Consider the following 22,046-nt stretch of genomic DNA (forward strand, 5'->3'; position numbering starts at 1 on the left):
CGTGACACTTGCTGTTTTGTGGAGTAGCAAAAAGATCGCAGCAAGGCTGGCCCCATCTTAGGAATACTTCTTCTAGAACTGATTTCTTTAGAGACCACTCGTGGGGCATGAGAATTGCTCTGCTCAATTTGTCTGCAATAACGTTGGATTTCCCGGGAATGTGCATTGCTATCAGAAAACGCTGAGAAGAGATCACCCATTGCCAAAGTCTGAGTGCCTCTCGACATAAAGGGTATGATCTGGTTCCGCCTTGTTTGTTGATGTACCACACTACGGACATGTTGTCCATTTGAATTGCAATAGTCCCAGTGGGAAGAGAGTCGTGAAGGGCTTGCGACGCTAAAAGCACTGCTCTCATCTCTAAGACGTTTATGTGCAAGTGGCACTCGAAAGGTTGCCACGTGCCCTGGACTGTCCTGCCCTGATAATGCCCCCCCCACCCGATCAGGGAGGCGTCTGTTGTCAACGTGGCGACTGGGGGGGAAGAGTGAAGGGTCTTCCTCGGAGAAGTTGAGGTGATGTGATCCACCAAGACAGTTGATTCTTGCATGATTGAGTTATCAATATGGTATGGGACATCGGGAGCTGTTGAAAGGACCATTGAGTAAACAGCATCCATTGGAGGATCCTCATGTGAAAGCGAGCTAAGGGGAGAAGGGGAATAGCTGCTGCCATGAGTCCTAACACCTTCAAAACTAGTCTGGCTTTGACTTTGTTGTATTGTAAGAGAAGGGAAACTTGGTTCCGAATGTCTGACACTCTCTGCTCTGTGAGTCTGGCTGAAAGATTGAGTGTGTCTAAGATGGCGCCTATAAAGGTAACAGATTGACAAGGCGACAAGGCAGATTTTTCGAAATTTATCGAAATGCCTAGAGCTTGGCAAGATTGGATGGTGAAGTCCCTGGATAGAAGAAGCTGATGTCTGGTGGTGGTGGTAAGGAGCCAGTCATCTAAATATGGAAACACCTGGAATCCTTGACGTCTCAAGTGAGCCGCGACCACTGCCATGCATTTGGTAAACACACGGGGGGCTGTAGTGAGACCAAAGGGCAGGGCCCTGAACTGGTAGTGACTGGCTCCCTGCCTGAAGTGGAGATATCTCCTGGAGCGTCTGTTCATCTTGATGTGGTAGTACGCGTCCTGAAGATCTATCGAGCACATCCAATTGTCCTGACCCAAGAAGGGTAGAATGGACTGTAGCATGACCATCCGGAATTTTGTTTTCCTGACATACTTGTTTAAGTAGCTGAGATCCAGTATGGGTCTCCAGTCCCCTGTTTTTTTTGGTACCAAAAATAATTTGGAGTAGATTCTGGATCCTTGCTGGTCTGCTGGGACTGACTGGATAGCTCTTTTTGATAGCAGCCTTGAAATTTCTAATGCTGCTTGTTCCCTTAGACCGGGTGGAACGTCTGGAAGGGATCTTTTGGGTTGGGATGGGATGTGAACCAAGGGAATTTTGTAACCCTCGGATATTATCGACTGTACCCATTTGTCTTGAGTAAGGGAAAGCCAGGCTTTTGGGTACAGGGATAATCTTCCCCCGACTGCCTCCGAAGGTGGACAGCCGGGCAGCCCCTCAGGGATCCTGAAAGGGTTTGTCAGAGAACATTTCTCTGCTACCCTGGTTTTGCGGACCTCCTCTGCCTCTAGGGCGGCATCTATTATTATTATTCCCCCCTCTGCCTCTAGAGGGGAATCGGCCTTGTGCGTCAGATGAGACTCCCTGGGATTGTTTATGAACCACATCTTTCCTCCCCTGTGACCTTTGGGATAGGGTCTAGAAGGGGTAGAAAAACGGACTCCTACGGCAGAGAGAGTCTTACCTTCTACCTCGCACCTGGTCAATGTATCCTTCACCTGTGGACCAAACAAGGATGATCCATCAAAGGGAGAATTGGTGAAGGACGCCTTGAAAGGGTCCGCAAAGTTACATAGCCGCATCCAGGCGTGACGTCGTAAGGCAACACCTGTGCCTGCGGCTCTACTCGCCCCATCTGCAGCATATGATACCAGCCGCATGGAGGAGTTAACGATGGAATTCAGGGTTGCCAACTGGGAGTTCATTGTGTCTTTGAACCCCTCAGCTGTAGGATCCTTTATCAGTTCACCCATATCCTTGAGTAAATCTCTCTGGAGACGAGTGAAGTGGCATAAGTAATTCAGTGAACGCATCGAAAAGGTCGCTGATGAGAACATCCACTTGCCGTACCTGTCCATGGTCCTAGATTCCTTATTAGGAGGATGGACAGGAACCGAAGGATCAGCTAACTCCTTCTTAGTGGCCGCAGCCACCACCATGGCATCAACAGGGACACCTTTGGATAAAAAATCTTTATCTCTAGGGGCAGTAATAAATTTAGATGGTCTCCTCGGGGTGGGTTCCACTGAATCAGGAGCCGTCCAAGCCTTCCTTGCCACCACTTCCATAAGGGGGGGTCAAAGGGAGGGGACACCCAGGAGGTAGAAGAGCCAAACGCCTCAAGATACACTGACTCATCCTCCGAAGTGTTAAGGGCTGGCCAGTTCCCCCTCTGTTTCAGGATCTCAAGGATGTCAGCAAAGGAGACATCCTCAGAGGGGGATCGAGGGGAACCTTCGGATTCCTCTAGGTCAGTGTCAGAGGTGATAGACTCAGGGGAGTCAATGTGCTTCCTCTTGCACTGCCTCTTCCTTGGGGGATCTCCTGCCGGGTCAGGAGAGGCCTCGGAAGAGGAGGAAATTCCCAATGGGGAAACTTGAGGAGTTGGCTCTCTGCGGTCTAAGAGAAGGGGGTGAGTAGAAATCACCGCAGGCACTGTAGATGGGGGGGCTGAAGGAGCCGACTGTGGGGCAGAACCTGGTTTTAGCACGCTCCGCATGACCTCGAAGGCACCCCTGTCAGGCAAGGCCAGAGGCCCCCGCTCCGAAGAGACAAGGACCTCCCCCGGCACTGACAGGGACGGCTCTGAAGCCGATGTCGGAGCCGAACTCACCAACGCCGAAGCCCCGAGAGGGAGAGTGGGGTCGGACAAGGGTCCGATGCCACTCGCCCCCCTCAGAGCCGACGAGGGAAGCTCGGCGCCGAGATCCCTCCAAGGAGGAGATCGGAGCAGATGACGGAGCCGAAAGGGAAGGTATCGGATCTGACGCACCGACAGCCATGGCTCCGACAAGCCCTGGCTTAGAACTCAAAGGAGTCGGAGGAGGAATGTATTGGGGAACGGAAATAGCCACTGACTGGTGAGTCGGGCTATGCAGGATTTGGGCCAGTGCCTCGGACTTGAGAAGTCTACTCACTACCCTTTGCAAATCATGGTCAGATAACCTGGAAAACCGTGAGGAATGAGTTTTATGGCTCCGTTCAGAAAGGAGAGGGGATCCTGGCGCCGAATGCACGGAGCCGATAGAGGGGGATCTGGACCTCTTCCTAGACTGTGGCTCCGATAAAAGTATCGGAGCCGACGGAGTTTTATCAGCCTCGGCTCCAGCCGGAGCCGAGGTAACAGTATGAGGCTTGGAAACATCGGCTCCAGCCAGAGCCGATGTCGAAGCTGACTTAGTCTTTCCAGCAGTTGACTCTGGAACTGGAGCTGACTGTTTGGAAGTTTTGGAAGGCTTCCCCGACACAGACTGAGTCGGGGGGCCTTCAGGCTTTAATAAGCCCCGCAAGATTAGCTTGTTCTTGCATTCCTGCAGGACTCTAGGGCTAAAACCATGACAAACAGCACAAGAGTCCTGCAGGTGCACAGGTCCCAGGCAATACACACAAGAAGTGTGACCGTCTGTCAGAGACATTTTCTGACAGCACGAGTCACACTTCTTGAAGCCTGAGACCTTGTCTTTTGACATTGTAAAAAGGAGTGCCTGACACAACACAAACACACTACAGACACACCCTTTACAGAAAAAAATTATTAAATTATTAAATTAAATTATTAAAGGCTAAAACAAGCCACAAACACACACACACAAGCACCTAACAGAAAAAAGGACAACTAATTTAGTCACTAACGGACTTGGGGAAGGGTAGGGGCCGAAGGCCTACAAGATAAGGGAAGAAAGGGAAAAAAGACTCGACAAACAGGGGTCGATTGATCTAAATACTTAAATTAAACTAAAAGGTTATGTATGACAACAAAAAAGGGGGTTTTAGAAGTACCTAATAAGGTAAAAGTCTAACTCACCTGCCTGAGCCGGTAGAAAAGCACCTCGTCAGCTATAGCGGCAAACGAGATCTGGGTAGTTACCGCCTAGCATTGTGGGATATAGGGGAGCCTCGAGCCGGTGGAATTAGCTCTCGAGCTTTAGTTTTGGCCGAGTCGGAGCTGAGGATCGGCTCCGAACCCATCCAGCAAGAATGAAGGCGAGATTGACAACTTAACATTGTGTATTAAAATGAAAAATGACTCTTTTTTTGTTTGTTTAATATGTGGTAAAATAATGTTGGAAACAAAAATTGTTTTACATTGCAATGTCAAACTTCAGGTTTTCCTTTATCCACAGTTGACGTTATTCACAATAGCTGTAGGTAATGTTAGACATCCAGAGTATTCAGCTTAACGTACCATTAGACTTTCACTTCTACAGCACAAGGTTTTACTGATTTTATATATACCAGCTCTGAGATCGCACTACAGTGAGGAAAGCGGTAAATTCCCTGATCCTCCACCTGGATTAAATTCAGTTTTTTCCAAAAGTGTAAATATATATATATTTTTTAATCCTTACATTCTAGAGCATGCTTAGTCAAAGTATCCTTAAAATGTTTCTACCATACATTACTAAATCTGTCTCAGCAGTTTTAAATGGAGATCACAGTACAGTGAGGATCAGGAAATTTACCCTTTCCTCACTGCAGTGCGATCTCGTAGTTGGTATATATAATTTAGAGGGGGTGGGGGTGCAGGGGGGCTTGCGCTGAGACAGATTTAGTGAAGCCTTATTTTAAACACAGGAGTGTTCCTTTAAGTGAAGACTGGACTTCTGGTAAAATGGATAGTTCAATGTTCTAGGTTTCAGTAATGTAAGGTTCCGATTATTCTGGTCTCGATGTTTTGTAATTTGATAATATGGGTCTTCAGCTTTCTGAAGTAGACCCATATATACACATATATGTATACATATATAAATATATATATATATATATATATATATATATATATATATACACACACACACACACACACACACACACACACACACACACACACACGCACACACACACACACACACACAAAAATACAGAAATAGATACTCTTTCACACAATATTCAGATACTCAGATACACATTCACACGAACATACAGAGCTGCAGGCTCTCTCTCTCTGTTATACATGCATAAGTGCATGCGCACACACACACACACACACACACACACACACACACACACACACACACACACACACACACACACACACACACACACACACACACACACACACACACACACACACACACCTTATCTCTCTCTTTCTGTCTCTCAGCAGCTGCAGCCCCTTTCTTTTCTTTGTTTCAACATCTTTATTAAATTTCCACGTGACAAAGGTAATCTTACATTTATATAAATGAAAAACATACAAAATTAAATCATTTTAGTGGTAAACAGTTTACATCACAGACACCATTGAAACAACTGTAGCTGTAAATATTACTAATCACTTATAAACATTCTTGTCATTGTCACTTAAGCACTATATAGCTCATTCAAATCCTGCTGCTTAAACCTCTTTCCTGCTCTGCATATACTTTTCCCATAATTCCCATTTTTTTCAATGTAGTTTGCTCCTTCCTTTTTCTAAAGATCCCAATTTGAGTAGTTTTATCTCAGTTACTATATTCACTACTGCTAGTAAGGTTGGTCTAGACTTTGATTTTCATTTTCTAGTAATTGCTTTTTTGGCAGCCACCATAATTATACTCAGCAATGCTTTACAATGTCTAGGCAATTCTGATTCTGTAGCATAAGTCAAAAAAATCATTTCCCCTGTCAGTTCAATCTGCCCACCCAGCATCTTTGACAGAGTGGCCCGCAGGGAATCCCAAAAGTCTGTCAGCTCTTCACACCTCCAAAAAATATGCTCCCAGCTACCCGTCTCTTGCCCATCACACCTCCAGCATTTGCTATACACCTGAGTAAAATTTCTTTGGAGTCTACTTGGGGTATCAAAATACCTATGTAAACACTTCCAGGCAAAGAGCCTAAATCTTCTAGACTTTGTTGCATATTTGGGAGACATACATATATCCCCCATTGTCTCTTTGTGAATTGCTTATCCAATCTCTCTTTCCAAACCATTCTAAGCTCCTCTGATTGATTCTTGTAATTATCATGCAATATTTTATACACTTTACTAAGTATTCCTTTTTTAATGGCAGCTTCTGTGGTACATTCTATTAAAAACTCTACCAGTGCTGGTCTTTCATTTAGGAGCCCCCTACTTCCTTCCCTTTGCCTATACTCTGATATCAGTCCTTGATAGGGAAGGCAATCTCTAACCTGCAGTCCAAATACATTTTTGGCCTTTTCCCATTCTATTACCTTTCCCTTTCTAGTTATTTGCTCCCAATACCTTGGTTCTTTTGCCAATTTTCTCCAATAAATTCCAGCCCCCTCTTGCCTATTATTTGTATCCTGACCACAGTCAACCCTATCGGCAAAATCTCTTTTCTCCATTCTCGTACTAGTTTGATTCTTAGAATACTCCCTGCTATATAATATTCTGTATGATTTTGGTTGTTTTCCTTAAGAGTCTGCGTCCAAAATCCCAGTCTCTCTCCTTATTTCTTGAGCTTCCTGCCTGTATCATCATCATCCCTTTCACCCTGAATTATAGTTTTCTGTCTGTGCTGTGTATAAGAGCCTTAACTGTGTTGCTCTAAAATACCCCCTCAAATTAGGTAATGCTAGTCTGCCTTGTTCTACTGGTAGAATCAGCTTATCCCACTTAACCCTTGCTGTCTTCCCTTCCCAGATAAAATCCTTCAACTCCTTTTTAATTGCTGTCCACAATTTCTCCTCAGGTTGATAAAAGTATGTCTGACCTGTGTATAAGACTAAAGGGATTAAAAGCATTTTAATGGCTTGTATCTTACTATCCATAGCCATATAACAAAGCTTCCAGTTTCTGAATTTTTGTATTATCTTCTGTTTAGTCTCTTCCCATATATCCTTAGCTGCCACCACAGAGTCATTTCTAATCCATACTCCTAAATACTTCATTTTATCATGTTCCCATAAATATGGATATTGTTGGACCAATTCTTGTGTGGGTACATAATTTACCGCTACTGCCTTTGTTTTAGCATCATTAATTTTGTATCCCGAGAAGATATGAAACTCTCTTAAAATGTTCCACAACACTGTAATGTCCCTTTCTGGTTTTGTCATGTATAGAATAATATCATCTCCATATAGAGCCAACTATTCCTGACTACCATACAAATTATATCCCTGAATTTCTGAGTCCCTTATTTTCTTTGCCAGTGGTTCTAAATATAATGCAAACAAAAAAGGGGAAGCAGACAACCCTTCCTGGTTCCTCTACTCAAGCAGAAATTATCAGAGAGGACCCCAATCACTTTAATCTGTGCCTCTGATCCCTCATAAATTTTTGATTAGAAGAATTCCCATACTCTAGAAAAAACTACCTATCTATATCAAACAAAGCTCCTCATTAGCACTCTTCAAGAAAAATCTTGATGATTGGATGGGAGATAGGAAATTCACCCCGGGGATTACTTCTGTGGCTCCACTTGACAGGAGCACAGGAAAATAATTTTCTTGGTTGGCAAAAGCCAGGGTACTGTTTGGCTAGGCTTATATAGGCCCTATGGCCAATAGCCTAGTACCTACCTATGAACCTATGAACTTTATAATTGTATCAGGGAAAGCAAATGCTGCCATTGCTCTGCTCAAGAAGTCCCAGTCTACTCTGTCAAATTCTTTCTCTGCATCAAGACCCACCAATAAAAGTGGTACTTTTTTACATTCTGCTTCCATCTGGATCATCAATGTTCTGTTAATATTGTCAAATGTTTGCCTCCCCTCCACAAAACTCCCCTGATCCATATCTATCAATTTTGGTATCACTTTTGCCATTATTTTAGCCATTATAGACATAAACACTTTAGAATCATGGTTTAGTATTGGAATGGGCCTGTATGAAACTGGATCCAATGGATCTTTACCCTTTATAGGTATTACCGTTACCACCGCCTTCTTCCAGGATGCTGGAACTTCTTCTCTTAAAATACTGTTAAATAAAACCTTCCAGATCTTTATCAGTTGTTTTCCTCCTAACTTCCAAACTTCCATAAGAATGCCATCTATTCCCGGGGACTTTCCTGTAGATTGGTTATACATAGCCATTTTTATCTCATCCCTTCCTATCCTAACTGTTAGTAATTGAGCCTCATCTACCTCTAACTTTGGCATATTTAATTCTTCCATAAGCATTTACATTTGTACATTTTCTTGATTTCCATATTTCTCTGCTTTATACAAATTTTCATAAAATTTCCAAAATACTTCTAATACCTCTACAGGGTCTCTTGTTATCTTTCTTGTTATACCTGCAGCCATTTTCTTGACTGTCTACACCTCTGATGTCTCACAGTGACCATGATACTCTCATTTCAATCAGGATCTAAAGCAGGAATGGTGAACAACCTCATACTGATCAGGATATAACACAGGAATGGTTAACAACCTCATGTTGATCAGGATATATCACAGAAATAGTGAACAACCTCATGCCAATCAGGATCTAATGCAGGAATGTTTAAGGAGGGTGAATTTAAACCAAAAGAGGAAAGATTAATATTGGCAGCCCAGGATTGTAGACTATGTACAAGTTGCTTTACAAAGCTCATTAAACATGCAGATTTTGTAAAACAGAATTGGAAACAGTTGAACATCTTGTTTCTGGGTGTGATTCAATGAGGACAGAAGGCTTGTATACTGAAAGGCATAATAATGTGGCAAGACTGTTGCACTGGGGATTGTGCAAATATTAGAATATTGAAGGTGCTGAGAAGCATTAGAAACATCAGCCACAAAGCATTACATAAAATGATGAAGTTTATATCACATGGGATCACCCATTACCAACAGTTAAAAAAAAAAAATGTGAGAAAACCAGATATAGTAGTCCAGGAATAAAAGAAAAAAATAGCATTGATCATTGAAGTTGCTACATCCAGTGATTACAGTGCCTTACGTACAGAGAGACAGAAAGTCATAAAATACCAGGATTTGCAGGCTGAAATGAGGGCAATGTGGAAGAGGATACCCAGACAGTTCCAATAGTAGTAGGAGCAATAGGTCTCATAAAATATAATTTACAGTCATATTTATATATTTTACCGATACATGTAACTCCATATGAATTGCAGAAGTCATTTCTGGGCACAGTACGGGTGCTGTAAAGAACACTTTTGGCTAACATCAAAGACTGAAACAATATTAATTTAATGAACTTTACTCATACTTTGACTTAGGAATGGGGTCTATTCCTGTCATGATATTAGAAACCTAAAAGTCTTGGAGAAATTAAAAAAACTCAATGACAGAATTAATTAAAACACTTACAGTGGAAAGCAATGCAGCTCCTTCCCCAACATAACTCACAAATGGCTGTAATTTTGTAGAATGTCCCTAATTTTGACTCAGATTTCCACTATGTCCATTAAAAGTATAGTTTTCGACTAAATCAGTGGTGACTATTGTCTAGAATTCTTGATGAAGAAGTTTACATAAAACACTCTCTCTTACACACACACACACACACACACACACACACACACACACACACACACACACACACACACACACACACACACGCACACACACACACACACACACACACACACACACACACTTCTAATGCAGTTATCTACACTTGTTTAATTTATTTTTTCTCACATTTCCTATACACAGCTTTTTAATTGCAGTGGATAAGGAGGAGAATGTAAAGTAGCAGCTCTTTGTAACTGTTATTGCAATAATTTTTGTTATTTTTCTTTTTTCCAGTTTCTATTTGTTTTATTCTTTTTAACTTATGCTTTGTGATGTCATGAATTTTGAGTATTTAAGGAAGTGATGTTTTTGTATTGGTATTCTGAAGAAGTCTTGTATTAAATGAGACGAAAGTGCTCAATTTATTATCCTGGTGTTGCGTCCTCTGTGTTGTGTAGAGTTTTCTTAGTCAATTGTCGTTTTTTAACTGCGGGTCAATTTGTGAGTTTGTTTGCAGTTATACTAAAGTACAGAGTATATTTTGTTGTTTTATGAATGTTACGAACATTATAAAATAGTTGTTGAAAGTTATAACAGTGCATTGGCAGGTAAATAGACTGCCGAAAAGATTTCTGTTTTTTAATCCGCCTTCCATGAGTGAAGATTTAACAGCTTATCCCAGTTTGGACATTTTTGTTCAGCCTTGAGGGAACAGCAGTGTGGAAGTTGGCTGGTTATTGTTATGGCAACAGAAGAGCTGGGCATTATTACCAACAGTACTGATTTCAGTGTTTATCCAACGCAGGAAGAGATGTTGTCACTGGCCTGCAATTTGAAGGAAGTTATCAGTAAAGCTGAAAATATATTAATGAGAGTCAAGGGGAGTTTTGAAGCCCACCAGAATTTTGGTAATGGGTCTGTTGATTCATCAGCTGATGAAAGAACAATTATTGGAGACAATGGTTTTTCAGCAGGCTGTCCAATTTTGGATTTAACTGAAGGCGATGAAAGATACCCATCTGGAGTGGTGAACGAAAGTGGTACAATTGTTTCAGAAGGGGCTTCTAGAGACTGGCATGACATTCCGGACATTAAGAGCTATTTTTATGCTCTTGAAAAAAAGGTACTGAAATTTAAGACACTGTTGTATGGAAACTATTATTTAAACAGATGTCTTGAATTAGGAATTGTGCCCTTGGGTCTGAGGGTTTATATGTTTCCGAACAGTGCTAAATTTGATAACACATTGTTTAATGTTCTAAAGGAACTGTATAACAAAACTGGTCTTGAAGTAATGAAACTTTTAGTTAAATGGAATGCTGATAAAATTGAAGTTTTAAGAAATGAGATTAAAAAACTTGATATTGCTATTAGGGAACATCCCTCTTTGCAATTGTTTCAGCATTTACTTAACAGTTTAGAAAGTAAAATACAAAAGCATGTGGAAAGTTTAGTAATTAAGAAAAAGAAGTTACTCAGACACACTGAAGCCTATCAACAGGGCAAGGCATATATTATTAATAAGAAAAAGCAAATAAATATGGGAATTTTAGGAATGGGAACACCTTTAACAGAGTTGGTTATTTAAACAGATTTGACCCTTTCTGATGTTAACAGTTTTAAACCGGTAGATAACAATCATGGGACTGGCTTTAGAAATGTATTAAGTAGGGAAGCTAGCAATGAAAGCGAAGACAGTAATTCTTTTTCTTTACAAACCAATGGGCCAAGCAGCCCACCACCCAACCAGGAAGCATTTACAATTGTAACAAACATGAAAAAAGGCAAAAACAAGGGCTGTTAGATATAAAGGAACAAAGTAAGATATTTAATTTAATTAAGAGAAATTTTAGTAAAGAAGAAATTGAAGTACTTGAAAAAGGTCTTGCTTTTTTGCCAGCAGACAAGGCAAATGTAGTCAATACTGTCTTGAACTTTAAGCTATTTTTTCAAAAATTTAATTTAAAATATATATTCCATAACGTGCCTGATAATAGAACAGAGAAATATAGGAAAGGCAGTACAGTGAATCCACATTTAGTAAATACTTTAAACACTTTTGCTTCAGTATGGGAAAATGAATTATACAATGTTATTCAGAAAAGTGATAATAAAGTTAATAAAAGAACAAACAGATATAAAAAAGAGAGTAGGAATTTCACAAAAGGCCAAGAAGCATTAAAACAATTAAGATCTTACAGTGACATTAGCTATATGAAGGCGGACAAGGGGCAAGGAATAGTAGCAATGGAAGTGACTGACTATAATAAAGCTATTGAAACAATGTTAGCTGATTCCAGCAAATATAAGAAAGTTTCTAAGGATTTGGTAAGGAAAAAATATCAGGAAATTGACTTGATATTGCTTGAATTATTACATCAGCAGTAAATTTCAATTGATTTATTTAATTTTCTGACAACAGAACAACCTCAGATCAGGATTATATTTGGAATCCCGAAAATACACAAAGATTTCAGTTGTCCGCTGTTTAGGCCTATTGTTTCTGCCTCTCACAATAAAACTGCTAGAATTTCTATTTACTTAGATGAAATTTTAAACTCTGTGGTACTAAGTGGTACCTTAAATATTCCTGGATGTTTTTGAATGAATTAAAGGAGTATGAATTTCAAGGGGATGAAATGTTTTGATGTACAGTAGATGTTTGTTTCCTATACACTGCTATTGAGCAGGGGGAGGGAACTGAATTTATTAGGTTATATCTGAGTAAATGCAAGAATTTATTAAATCAGGATATTTTTGTAGTTAGCCAGCTTATGGAAATAGTTTTAACAAACAATTTATTTACATTTAATGGAACTATATACCAACAAACACATGGTGTAGCAATGGGTGCACGTGTTGCACCTGTTTTTGCGAACCTTGTGATGTGTTGGTGGGAACAGGAGTATTTACGAAAAGTTGAAGGTTTCAATAAAGGATTTATTGATGATTTGTTTTTTATTTGGGGTAGTAGTGAAGAAGAATGGAAGAAGTTCGTTGAAAGCATTAACAACATAATTCCTTGGCTGAAATTTACAATGGGTAAAGTAGGAGTGAAAACACAATTTTTGGATATAGAGACTGAAATTGATGTCAGCAAGCAAATGTTTAGCAGTACCTTATTTAGAAAGGACACATTTAAAAATAATTATGTGGAATTTGACAGTTTCCATCCAAAATATATGAAAACTAATATATTTAAAGGTCAAGCAATTAGAATCAACAGGATGACAAGTGAGGATGATATGTTTGAGAAGGAATTAAAAGTGTTAATTTAACTTTTTAAAGAAAGGGGATATCTGGAAGAAGAACTTGAGAATATTGCGAGGTATGTAACCCTTGAAAGAGGTAACAGATTTCCCCCTATTCTTAGAACAGGTCTAGCTAATTTTGGGATACAACAGACACAATTTAGGAGTAAAATTAAAGATAAAGTTGAAAGAGTAAGTTCGTTTTCTGTGATGGTAAAATAATTTAAAAAGTCATCTTAGATAACCGGAATATCATTTTAGGAAATGAGGAATTAAGTAATATCATCGGTGCAAAGCCAATATTTTATGTATTTATTTATTTATTTATTTATTACATTTTGTTGACCGGGAATGTCTGACTGGGCCAGAGGCCCATTTTCAGTGGAGGCCCGGGGAGAAAAGCTCCACAGAAAATAAAATACAAGTAGATTTTAGATAAACAGATTATCACAAAATAGAATGCATTTTTACAATATCAAAACAAACATCACAAAAATAGAATGCATTTTTACAATATCAAAAAAACTTACATTACAAGAAGAAACATTACACAAGTATTGTGTGTTTACTGGTGGAGATCCAAGGGGAAGATCTACCTCGATGAACAAACACAACAGGATGGTGGGAACTGAAAACCTGCTAATAGAAACAGCACTGTAGTGAATAAACCAGAAGCTGAAGTAAAGCATTAATCACAATTTGAGAGAGCTAATGGCAAAAGGGGTAGAAGAAGTAGAACTAAATAAATACGATTTGTTAATAAGATAACCCAAAATTTAAAACAATTGTTGGAAAACAATAGAAATATAGAATATGTAAAAGGAAGTAGAAAATAGGAACTTACCCTTGTTTGAACTGTTCACAATGTAAATACATGATGGCAACATGTAGTTACAGATTTAAACACCTTAATTTTGAATTATTTTCCTAAAGTTGGTATAATTCTCAAAGTGAAGGGTTAGTGTATTTAGCAGTTTGTGCAAGCTGCAATCATTTATATATAGGAAAAACTATTAGAAGATTAAGTGATAGGATGAGGGAGCATGTGTTAGCTATAAGAAAAAGTGATACTACAAATGTGTTGGTGAAGCATTCGCTACAATGTAGTGAATTTAAGAAGTTTTTATTTTTTGTTGTAGAGAAAGTGGATAATTATAGGTTCATTTAGGGCTTCAACAACTATTTAGAAAACCTGGAATTAAAATGGCAGATTTTTCTGAGAGCAGATGTTATTCCAGGATTAAATGACAAAGTTTCAGTTGAAAGTTATTTGAAGTATGTGACTGAGGAAATTACATCTATCCGTTTTATTTATATTTAGTTGTAAGAGCTATGAATGAGCAGAAAATGTTTGTTTTTTGTCTTCCTATTTATTGTTTGTCCTTTAAGAAGTGAAATATTAATGGTACTGTACACTTTATTGTATTTTTTAAACTGGTGTATATATTTTTAAGACCTTGGCAGTGATTTGTGATGTCATGAATTGTGAGTATTTAAGGAAGTGATGTTTTTCTATTGGTATTCTGAAGAAGCCTTGTATTAAATGAGACAAAAGCGCACAATTTATTATCCTGGTGTTGTGTCCTCTGTGCTGTGTAGAGTTTTCTTAGTCAATTTTTATTTTTCTTTTTTCCCAGTTTCTATTTGTTCTATTCTTTTTAACTTATGCTTGCTAAAGATTTGTGTTTTGTAAGTGAAAACAAGATGGTGACCTTCTTTTCTCCATGCTTCACAATGGTTTAATATGTTGCCTTAATGTCAAAGCCTTGTTTCAGGGCTTTCCTTGTACATTAAAACCCTATTGAAAAATGTGTTCTGTAACAGTGTATAGCATTTATGTGCCACACATTTTCTAATAGTATTTCTGTGCTATGACTATATTAGCAGGCAAAATGTTATACGTCTTAGTCTGACTGCTGGAAAGTATATAAGGAAAAAGCTCAAACTAAATATTTATTTCTAAGGAGGACAGGTAGCAAATTGTACCTGCCCACTCTAAATCCTATCCTACTATACCTTTCCTACCTTACACTGCCTTTACACTTTTCTGCCTTACTGACTCTTGCCTGAAACTACTTTTGTAAGACTAAAAGTTCTAAGACTATCTGTTACTGTACATGGATGCATTCTGCCTGCCAGATATTTACAGTCTAAAAACTAGTTAAGCAATTTGTACTCTGCATGATAACCTGCTTGGAACTTTTCTTCCAGGGCTGTATCTAAAAATGTGCTTTACTACAGCGGAATTATCCCAGTCAACAAATAGAAACAAATAAATACATATACATATACAGAGATGTAAAAAAAAAAAAAAACGTTAAGAATGTTTTAATAAAGTTGTGATAGGCAAACTGAAGACTATATTTGTTAATGTTTTTAAACCATAGCAGGAGGAAAGAATGATCGGGTTTTATTTGGATGAAAAATGGAGACAAGTTATGTATTTGTTCATGGAGACTACTAGTCTTGCTTAACTATGCTTTAAAGTTATTTACCACAATTCTGTAGGACTCAAATATGATAAAACAAATATCTGTATAAACACAGAGGACTGATAAGATGAGATATGTTACTGAATAATTACTAATAATCCAAGAAATTATAGACTGCATTCAGAGAGAAAGAGAAGAGAAGAGAATACTTTATTAAATATTAACTGGCGTCCACTCAAAGTCCTACCTTTGAATAATGCTGCTGAATACTTTAACTCAATATTCCTCCAAGCACTTGACAGGCTCCCTCATCCCTGACATAGGAGAGTCAAAGCCAAACAGGCCACATGGCTAACCAACTCCCCCAAACAACTTATGAAAGCTAGAGATAAGGTATGGAAATTATGGCACACAAATAAAATCCCTGCAGATTTCACTTAATACAAACAATTGCATAACCAAGTAAAGCAGCTTGTTATAAAAAACAAACAGGACCACAACATTAGCCTGCAAAATGACCATAAGCAAAATCCTAAGAAGTTTTGGAATTCCATTAACTCTCTATTAAACCCAAGCAAAAGTGAAAATCCTTCCCCTGATCCAGACATTGCCCCACCTGAAATTGCTTCTCTTTTTAACTCCTTCTTTAAAAAAGCATAGCCAACCTTACTGACAACTTCCCACAAATCAATCCACCTCCCCCAGACCCATCTTCCACACTAAGACCAAACTTCCACCTCTCACCCATACCGACCTCCACCAAAAAAAATCTTCTGCTTAAACTTAAATCTGGATCAAATGCTCCAGACAACCTACCACCAGAATTACTCCATATATCAGCAGAATCCATAGCCTATCCTATCAGTAAACTTCTAAACAATTCAATTCAAGAATTGATCATTCCCACCATCTGGAAAAAAACATTTATCCTCCCTCTCCACAAAGGGGGTAACAATAATGATGTATCTAACTTCTGACCAATTACCATCCTCTCTCCCATCTCCAAGATATTGGAAAAATGCATCCACAAGCAACTACTTGGTTACCTCCTACATCACAACATCCTTTCCGCAACCCAACATGGATTTAGGCCTAATCATAGCACTACAACCACCCTTATATCCTTCCTGGACATAGGCAATCATGCTTGCAACTATGGTAACTTTGTCTCATTATTTCTTGACCTTTCCAAGGCCTTCGACACTGTCTCTCGCCCACTTCTCCTGTCCAAACTCTCCAACTTAGGTACTTCTCCCACTACCCTAAACTGGTTTTCCACCTTACTGGCAGACAACAAGCAACCAGATGACACCAATCCTTCTCTCCTTCCCTTAACATCAGTACAGGAGTCCTACATGGGTCCATACTAGGTCCACTTCTTTTTTGCATTTTCAGCAATGATTTCCATACCAGTATAGCCAAGCTACTGTCATCCAATATGTAGATGACTCTGCCATCACCTGCATGGCCAAGTCCACTTCTGAACTACTTACACTTACCCAAAATACTTTCACCTTTACCAAAACCTGGATGTATAATAATCATTTAACCCTAAACGCTAATAAAACCAAAAAAAAAGTTATGTACTCACCATAACGTTCCATCTGAGTAGGTAACTTAATTTGTCAGCAACCTGTGGGTATCGGATCCGACCTGGATCCGGGCTGGCAGCTTTCCAAGCTACAGATCTGAGCTCCAAGCTCCTCCCCTTACCCATAATGCCCTGCCACCTCCTTCCAATCCCCAGATCGCGTTTGTCCATCTACATAATCTCACCATGACAAAGCAACAACCTGGAGAATCCTAACCTAAGGATTAACAAATGACCTGGATAAACCATCCTAGTGATCAGGAAACCAAAGAACCAGGTTAGGGGAAGGAGGGAGGGTCGGTTGCTGACAAATGAAGTTACCTACTCAGATGGAATGTTATGGTGAGTACATAACTTCTTTATCTGAAGTAGGAAACTTCATTTGATCATCAACCTGTGGGACAGAGTCCCCAGCTACCAAAAAACTTGGGAGGTCCTCAAGGAAGGATATTCCAGAGCACTGCAAAGCCAAAAGCCGCCCTTCCTCTAGACACTAAATCCAATTTATAGTGAGAGATAAAGGTATGAGAGGATGCCCAAGTAGTCGCAGAACAAATGTCATCCAAGGGAATTCTTGACCAGAATGCAGCTGATGTAGCCATAGAATGGGTAGAGTGAGCATGAACCCCAGTAGGTTCTGGCAGGCCAGATAGTTTATATATGAACAAAATGCAATTCGAAATCCATCTGGCCAGAGTCACCTTCGATACAGGCTTACCCAAGAAGGGTTTAGCAAAAGAAACAAATAGCTGAGGCTCTCCCCCAGAGGGGGAATTAGAGCAAAAAACTCGCTGCAATTGGCGTTGGAAGGAGACGCAAAGAGATCGCAGCAAGGCTGACCCCACTTGTGGAAGATCTGTTTTGCTACTAAGGGATTCAGAGACCACTCATAAGGTGAGAGGATGGTTCGACTCAGTTTGTCCGCTAGGATGTTGGACCGACCTGGAATGTGCGTTGCTAACAGAAAATGGTTGGTAGATATCGCCCAATCCCAAACTCTCATGGTTTCTCGGCAAAGAGGGTAAGACCTGGGTCCCACCCTGTTTGTTGATGTACCAGACCACCGACATGTTGTCTGACTGAATCGCAATAGTCCTTGGAGGGAGAAAGGCATGAAGGGCTTGCAACACTAGAAGCACCACTCTCATCTCCAGAACATTGATATGCAGAACTGTCTCTGTCTGAGTCCACGTACCTTGAAAAGTTCTGCACTCGTAACCCCCCCCACCCAAGGTGAGAAGCATCCGTGGTCACCGAGCCACCCACATACCCTGAACAGTTCTGCACTCGTAGCCACCCCCCCACCCAAGGTGAGAAGCATCTGTGGTCACCATGGCTCGGGGTTGCTGCATAACAAATGGTCTCCCTTCCCAAAGCTCTCGGGAGTGGAGCCACCACAAGACAGCATTTCTGCGCACTCTGCTGAGAGGAATCGGCAAGTCAAACGGATGGTGAAGGATGGACCACTGAACCTGTAATGTCCACTGGAGAATCCTCATGTGCAAGAGGGCTAAGGGCGCGAGGTTGAGTGCCGCTGCCATGGAACCTAGACCTCTCAGGACTAACTCCGCTGATGGGGCAGGTGACTGGAGAAGGGCTAAAATGTGTAAGGTCAAATTGCGAAGTCTGTCTGACGTCAAGAAAGCCTTGGTCTGAAGTGTGTCTATCCTCGCCCCTATGAACTCCAAGACTTGAACTGGTTGGGGGGAAGACTTCTTCAAGTTTATGGTGATCCCCAAATGGGATGCTAGAAGTAGGAAACAATCCCTGGCTAAGCAGAGTAGATGCCTATTGGGGTCGGTCAGGAGCCAGTCATCTGGGTAAGGAAAAACCTGTATTCCCTGAAGCCTCAGGTGGGCCGCTACAAGTGTCATGACCTTGGTGAACACCCTGGGGGTTGTGGTGAGACCGAAGGGTAGGACCCTGAACTGATAATGACTGGCCACTAGCAGGAAGTGGAGAAACCTCCTGGAAAGCCTGTCCATGAGAATGTGATAGTACGCATCCTTGAGGTCTATGGAGCACATCCAGTCCTTCTCCTGCAGCAGGGGCAGAATGGATTGAAGCGTGACCATCCGGAATTTTTTCTTGGCAATGAAGAGGTTCATTGTTGAAAGGTCGAGGATTGGCCTTAAGTCCCCGTCTTCTTTGGCACCAAAAAGAACCTGGAGTAATTGCCTAATCTGGATTGTCCTGGGGGGACGTGCTGGATGGCTCTTTTTTCTAGCAGCTTTTTTACCTCTAAAGTTGCAGCCTCCCTCTGACTGGGTGGTACAGCGGGGAGGCGCCTCGACTGAGGAGGCAGATTTATGAAAGGGATAGAGTAACTTCTGGATATTATTCGAAGCACCCAGCGATCTGATTTATGGACTCCTATTGGGCCAAGTGCTTTGAAAAACACCCCCTGACTGCCTCCAGAGAGGAGCAGTCGGGCAACTCCTCAGGGCTGCTGCGTGGGTTGATCAGAAAAGGGTTCCCACGACTCAAAATTTTTTGGCCCCCCTCTGCCTCTGGGCCGGTGTCCACCTTGTCTCCCTCTGCCTCTGAAGGACGAAGGGTCTGGAGCATAACGGGACTGCTGAGACTTCCGGAACCACACCTTCTTTTGTCCTCTCTGGTTCCTAGGAAAGGACCTTTGAGGAGCCGAGAAGCAGACTCCGACAGCAGACAGTGTCTTCCCATCTTTTTCGCTCTGAACCAATGTGTTGCGGACGGTCTTCCCAAACATAGTAGAACCATCGAAGGGTGCGTTTGCGAAGGATGCCTTGAAAGGTTCTGCAAAGTCACAAAGCCGGATCCAGGCGTGACGCCTCAAGGCGATACCGGACCCGCTGGCTCTAGTGGCTCCTTCCGTGGCATGGGAAAGTAGCCGCATAGACATGCTCGAAACAGATTTGAGAGTGGCCATGTGAGTTGAGAAGGTCCATTTGTCCTCGGCCGACATGGACTCAGGGGGAGACTCAGCATATTCTTTCACCAGATCTCGCTGAAGTCTAATTACATGGGCCAAGTAATTCAGTGCCCTTATAGAAAAGGTAGCTGATGCAAACATCCATTTCCCGATACGATCCATAGTCCGAGACTCCTTATCAGGGGGATGGATCGAGGAACTATCTTGAGTGAGTTCCCTCTTGGTGTCTGCCACCACCACCATGGCATCTACCGGGGAATCCTTACTCTAAGCTGTCCTATCCACTGGGGGACTGAGAATCATGTCTGGCCTCCTGGGGATCGGCTCTACAGTGTCTGGTTCCTTCCACGCCCTGGTAGTTATGAGATCATCCAGGGGGTCGGCCGGAGGGGACACCCAAGAGGTAGACAGGCCTGCGTCGAATGCCTCCAGAAACACTGACTCATCTGAGGAAGGGTTTTGGGCTGACCACCCCCCTTTCCGGCGAAGCATTTCCATAATGTCTCCAAAGGAGACGTCATCGGGGGGTGACCTGGGGGAACCTACCTCTTCTTCCAAATCGGTGTCCTCCGTGAGGGACTCGGGGGAGTCTAAGTGCCTCCTCTTACACTAACGTTTGTAAGGGACTCCTCGGTGGGACTGTCCAAGGAGGGCTCACTAACAGGGCTGTGTTCCACCAGTGGAACAGGCTGAGGCGTCAACACAGGCTGTCCCTGGGACTGGATGATGGAAGAGTAGGGGGTCTTGAACCTCTTGAGACAACCCTCTCCACCACGTCGAAAGCCAAGGGTGAACTAACCTCTCTGGGCTCCGTGGTTAACACCCTCAGATCTGGTGCGGGGATCGGCGTCGGAGCCAAAGCGCTCAAACCCGAGAGGGAAGTGTGCTCTGACCGAAATGGAGCTGTAGGGACTCCTCGGATCTGACGGCTCCGAAACCCGATAATGGATCGGAGAAGGAGCTATCGGGGCAAAAAGTGGGGCTGAACTCCCCCCCAGAGGGGGGGGGGCAGCAGCACTCCCATCTGCATCTGGGTTTGGAGAAAATGACACATCATCTGGTCCATATCAGCATTGGAGAGACTGAGGGTCAACCTAGAAGAGGCCACCGAAGCTGGCCGGGAGGGCCGCCGCGACGACCTCGAAGATGGTCGGGCCTCCTCCTCCGGCTCTGGTGAGAAGCGTGGGGAACAGAGCCGAGGGGAGGAAGGCCTGGAAATCTTCTGAGGTGAGGAGAGCAGCTCGGCAGGCGGAGCTGAGGGGGCAGAGTCGGCCCGCCGCTTGTGGCTCCTATGCCTATCTTTCTCCCTCTCTCTCTCTCTTTCTCCCTTTCTCTCTCTCTCTTCTCCTTCTTCTTCTTCCTAGAGTCCCTCTCTCCCTGAGAAGAAATGGGAGGTTGAGTCCCAGCCAGGAGAGAGGGAACAACAGGCTGAACAGCCGCAGCTGTGGCTGTAGCCACTGAGGGAGAGGAGGAGGAAGCTGACTCCAAGGGTAGAAGACCCACCAGAATCAGCTTATTCCTCCTATCCCTCAGGGCTCGGGGGTTAAAAGCTGCACAAATTTGGCAGCCTGAAGACAAGTACGATTCCCCCATTCAGAGGATGCACTGAGCGTGGCTATCCACTGGGGAAAGCTTATGACCACACTCAGTGCACTTAGAAAAAATGGCCTTAGAGGCCTCGGCCATTATCCCAAAAGAAAACCCACACGCACCTCACACAAACACCTAAGGGAAAAAAGGGGGGAGTACTAGGCTTTAAACTAAGAGGAATGGTAAAGGGGTTTAAACTAAGGAGTTAACTGTTCACACACACAAAAACTAAGATTTTTATAAACTTTCCTACTCACAGATCGCCTAAAGCTTGGAGCTCAAGAAACCCATGCTTGACAAAGCCGCGGCAAATGAGATCTGGAGATTGGAAGGAGGTGCCGGGCATTATGGATAAGGGGGAGGAGCTTGGAGCTCGGATCTCTAACTTGGAAAGCTGCCAGCTCAGATCCAGGTCGGATCCAATACCCACAGGTTAATGATCAAATGAAGTTTCCTACTTCAGATCTCATGTTATTCACTGCCAAGAAAACACACTCCAACCCAAAAAATAATTTGTCACTAACTTTCTTAACAATACTTGCATCACAGTAGT

Source organism: Protopterus annectens, chromosome 8.part0 (assembly GCF_019279795.1).
Source record: "Protopterus annectens isolate FY-2018-M chromosome 8.part0, PAN1.0, whole genome shotgun sequence".
NCBI lineage: Eukaryota > Metazoa > Chordata > Ceratodontiformes > Protopteridae > Protopterus > Protopterus annectens.